Consider the following 5,607-nt stretch of genomic DNA (forward strand, 5'->3'; position numbering starts at 1 on the left):
GTTGTGTTGTTAAAGTGCGAAGTATGGAACCCTGCGCAGATGGAGAAGCCTTAGCATTGGACGGTTGTGTTGTTAAAGTGCGAAGTATGGAACCCTGCGCAGACGGAGAAGCCTTAGCATTGGACGGTTGTGTTGTTAAAGTGCGAAGTATGGAACCCTGCGCAGATGGAGAAGCCTTAGCATTGGACGGTTGTGTTGTTAAAGTGCGAAGTATGGAACCCTGCGCAGATGGAGAAGCCTTAGCATTGGACGGTTGTGTTGTTAAAGTGCGAAGTATGGAACCCTGCGCAAAGAAGCCTTAGCATTGAACAGTTGTGTTGTTAAAGGGCGAAGTATGGAACCCTGCGCAGATGGAGAAGCCTTAGCATTGAACAGTTGTGTTGTTAAAGGGCGAAGTATGGAACCCTGCGCAGACGGGGAAGCCTTAGCATTGAACGGTTGTGTTGTTAAAGTGCGAAGTAAAGAACCCTGTGCAGATGGAGAAGCCTTAGCATTGAACGGTTGTGTTGTTAAAGTGCGAAGTATGGAACCCTGTGCAGACGGAGAAGCCTTAGCATTGGACGGTTGTGTTGTTAAAGTGCGAAGTAAAGAACCCTGTGTAGATGGAGAAGCCTTAGCATTGAACGGTTGTGTTGTTAAAGTGCGAAGTATGGAACCCTGCGCAGACGGGGAAGCCTTAGCATTGGACGGTTGCGTTGTTAAAGTGCAAAGTATGGAACCCTGCGCAGACGGGGAAGCCTTAGAATTGAACAGTTGTGTTGTCCTGTGACAGCAACCACCGAGTTTCACAAGCAAAAGTTTGACAGACTGATTCAGGACGATTGTCGTATCACTCAGAGAGAAATTTCAAGCATCATCGGCATTTCACAAGAACGTGTGGGTCACATTATAGCTTTGCTTGGCTATCGGAAGATCTGTGCACGATGGGTCCTGTGAGATGCCGGCTGCAGAACAGAGTGTCGACTTCTTCCGTGACGGCTTCCGACAACTTGTTCATCGTTGGCAGAAATGTGTCCAATTGTCTGGTAATGATGTGGAAAAGTGAATAGTGATAATTAAAGGACTATTTCTGCATTTGATGTATTAAAATATTCCCATCCAAACCCAAGTAACGAAGGTGGAGGCATTACTTTTCATTCAACGCTCGTCGTGTCTGAATGTGGCATTAGCCGAGGGGGGATTCTGGGAGTTGTTGTCCTCCCGAGCGGTAATTTTTCCAAGCTCTCGAACGTATCACTCCATGTGTGACATATGACTAAGATCCCTTGGCATTCGATCTGAGATTTGCGCTCCGACACAGATCGCTTCCTGCCACATCGCGGCTAAATTGGTTCGCATCCTGTTTCTAAATGCATCCCAGATTGGAACAAATGTCTCCCTTGTCGCTCCTTTAAAACAGCGCCGGGGGAATCAAACTCAATAATAATCTATTTCGATGGTTCGGATCCGAGGAGCGGAGTGAGTTCCCACTGTTAGCCCCAGCTTCTGCCAACCTAACAGCTCGAAAACATGCAAATGCGAGTAGATCAATAGGTACTGCTCTGGTGGGAAGGTAACGGCGCTCCATGTTGTCATGCCAACCACATGACCTTGGAGGAGTCTACGGACAACGGCGGCTCTTCGGCTTAAAAATGGTGGTTGGCAGAAGCTGGGGCTAACAGCAGGAGCTCACACCGCTCCCCAGATTCGAACCAGCAACCTTTCAGTCCGCAAGTTCAGCAGTGGTTTAATCCGCTGCGCCACCGGGGGCTCCCATATAGTATTCGTTGGGTCTATTTTTACATCATTCTCAAGCTACATTTATTCCAACATCTACTTATCCTCATGCATGCTGGTTAACTGAGAGTCCACAGTATATAAGACAAACATAAAACACAACAAGCAGCCAGGCTTTGAGTCTGCAAGGCCATTCAATGCTAATCAAGCTATCCATTGGCAACCCTGGAGATATATACCGTATATATTCGAGTATATATGGTACATTTATTATTCTACTCTATTATTATCATTACATTTATTATTTTACTGTATTTATTATTGTTCTTACATTTATTATTTTTCTCTATTATTATTAAAAGGCTACATAAGCACGTTTACACTGAAGAAGATGAGAATACCGTATATACTCGAGTATAAGCCAACCCGAATATAAGGTGAGGCACCTAATTTTACCACAAAAAACTGGGGAAACATTGACTCCAGTATAAGCCGAGATACCAATAAAATTACATTAATCGAGGCCTCCGTAGTTTAAATGTTTTTGAATCTTTACATCAAACTGTAATTTAAGATATGACTGTTCAACTCTGATTAAATCATTATTTTCACCTTTTTCAATGTAAATGTGCTTATGTATCCTTTTAATAATCATATAGTGAAATAACAAATGTAATAATAATAATAAATGCAGTAAAATAATACATGTAATAATAGAGTAAAATAATAAGTGTAATAATAATAATAAATGCAGTAAAATAATACATGTAATAATAAGTAGAGTAAAATAATAAGTGTAATAATAATAAATGCAGTAAAATAATACATGTATGAATAATAATAAAAATAGAGTAAAATAAATGTAAAAGTAACTACAATAATAGAGTCAAATAACAAATGTAATAATAATAATTAATAGAGTAAAATAATAAATGTAATAATAATAAATGCAGTAAAATAATACATGTATGAATAATAATAAAAATAGAGTAAAATAAATGTAAAAGTAACTACAATAATAGAGTCAAATAACAAATGTAATAATAATAATTAATAGAGTAAAATAATAAATGTAATAATAATAATAAATGCAGTAAAATAATACATGTATGAATAATAATAAAAATAGAGTAAAATAAATGTAAAAGTAACTACAATAATAGAGTCAAATAACAAATGTAATAATAACAATTAATAGAGTAAAATAATAAATGTAATAATAATAATAAATGCAGTAAAATAATACATGTATGAATAATAAAAATAGAGTAAAATAAATGTAAAAGTAACTACAATAATAGAGTCAAATAACAAATGTAATAATAATAATTAATAGAGTAAAATAATAAATGTAACAATACCAAGAATAACAGAGAAAAATACGGTAATAAAAAATACTATATATACTTGAGTATAAGCTGACCTGAATATAAGCCCACCATGACCCTCACCCGATTATAAGCCGAGGAGGTTTTTTTTTCAGTCCTAAAAAAGGGCTGAAAGAATAGACTTATACTTGAGTATATACGGTAAACCCCACTTGCCTAGTTTCCAACAGACCTGACAACCTCTGAGGATGCCTGCCACCATCTCTCCTGTATCAATTTAATGGTATAATATATAATATTATACTATACTAATATTATAATATATTGTATATACATGTAATATTAATAATAATAATATCATGTAAAACAATGTAATAATTATTATAATTCACTATAACAATTGTATATTTATATTACTAATAATATTGCAATATAGTCATTTAATATAATATATTGTACGTATATATACTTGTAAACCGCCCTGAGTCCCCTTCGGGGTGAGAAGGGCGGGATATAAATGTTGCTAATAATAAATAAATGTGGGCAAAATGTCAGGAGAGAATGCTTCCGGAATATGTCTAGACAGCCCGGAAAACTCACAGCAACCCAGTATATAAATATTCTTGGCCATCAATAAATGCACAACCAAAAAGTGTACTTTTAAGCAGATGTTGGTCAGGGCTTGGATTGTGTTTTGCTTTACGGCAGAAGAGGGTTGGACTGGATGGCCTTTGGGGTCCCTTCCGACTCTAGGGTTGCCAGGCTTCTCTTTGGAATGAATGCCTTGCCTGGGAGAATTAAATAGACTCTCTTTTCCGGCAGCCCTTTGTGTCCAGGGTCCGGACCCCCGTGGAGTGCCCTTCCCTCCTTCCTCCCCACTTTCTGCCAAAGACTTTCAGCCACAAAGCCACAATTGTGGGAAGGATCCCAAGGGAGAAAGAAACAGGCCGGCTTTGGAAGAACAGCTTGGGGCCATGCAGGGAAAACACCACCAAAGCCCTCCCGACAGATGGCCACCCAGCCTCTGCTTAAAAGCCTGCAAATAAGTCTATAATCCACTAGAGTTCAAAGTGGTTCTCCCCTCTGAATCCATTCTGCACCATCCAAGCCCTCCCGACAGATGACCATCTGGCTTCTGTTTCAACACTTTTTGCAAGGAAGAATGGATGAAGTATTTCAATTTCCTATCCAATCTGAGACTGGGTACAAATCTCTATTCATCGGTGGTTGCAACGTTATGGCTGGCCATCTGTCAGGAGGGCTTGGATGGTACCTTTCTGTCTGACAGAAAAAAGGGTTGGACTGGATGGCCCTTGGGGATCCCTTCCAACTCTACAACTCTAGCCATATATATAGATAGATAGACAGACACACATGCATACATATATATATATACATACATACACATACAAATATATATACCGTATATACTCGAGTATAAGCCGAGTTTTCAGCCCTTTATTTAAGATTGAAAAAGTTCCCCTCAGCTTATACTAGGGTGAGGGTCCTGGTTGGCTTATATTCAGGTCAGCTTATACTCCAGTATATATGGAACATTTATTATTTTTCTCTATTATTATTATTGGTATTATTACATTTATTATTTTTCTCTATTATTACATTTATTATTTTTCTCTATTATTATTGGTATTATTACATTTATTATTTTTCTCTATTATTATTGGTATTATTACATTTATTATTTTTCTCTATTATTATTGGTATTATTACATTTATTATGTTTCTCTATTATTATTGATATTATTCCATTTATTATTTTTCTCTATTATTATTGGTATTATTGCATTTATTATTTTTCTCTATTATTATTGGTATTATTACATTTATTATTTTTCTCTATTATTATTGGTATTATTACATTTATTATTTTTCCACTATTGTTATTGGTATTATTACATTTATTATTTTACTCTATTATTATTGGTATTACAGTAGTCTCACTTATCCAACATAAACGGGCTGGCAGAAGGTTACGTAAGCAAATATGTTGGATAATAAGGAGAGATTAAGAAAAAGCCTATTAAACATCAAAATAGGTTATGATTTTACAAATTAAGCACCAAAACATCATGTTATACAACAAATTTGACAGAAAAAGTAGTTCATTGCACATTAATGCTATGTAGTAATTACGATATTTATGAATTTAGCACCAAAATATCACAATACATTGAAAACATTGACTACAAAAATGCATTGGATAATCCAGAACGTTGGATAAGTGAGTGTTGGATAAGTGAGACTCTACTGTATTACATTTATTATTTTACTCTATTTATTATTCTTACTTTTATTATTTTACTTTATTTATTATAATTATTACATTTATTATTTTACTCTATTAATATTGTTACTATTACATTTATTTTTCTCTATTTTTATTATTAGTAATACATTTATTTCACTCCGATACGATTATTGTTATTGTTATTATTTTAATCAATTTATTTTTACATTTATCATTTCACTGTATTATTACATTTATTATTTTACTCTATTATTAAAAGGATACATAAGCACATTTACATTGAAGAAGATGAGA

Source organism: Anolis carolinensis, unplaced genomic scaffold (genome assembly GCF_035594765.1).
Source record: "Anolis carolinensis isolate JA03-04 unplaced genomic scaffold, rAnoCar3.1.pri scaffold_14, whole genome shotgun sequence".
Classification (NCBI taxonomy): Eukaryota; Metazoa; Chordata; class Lepidosauria; order Squamata; family Dactyloidae; genus Anolis; species Anolis carolinensis.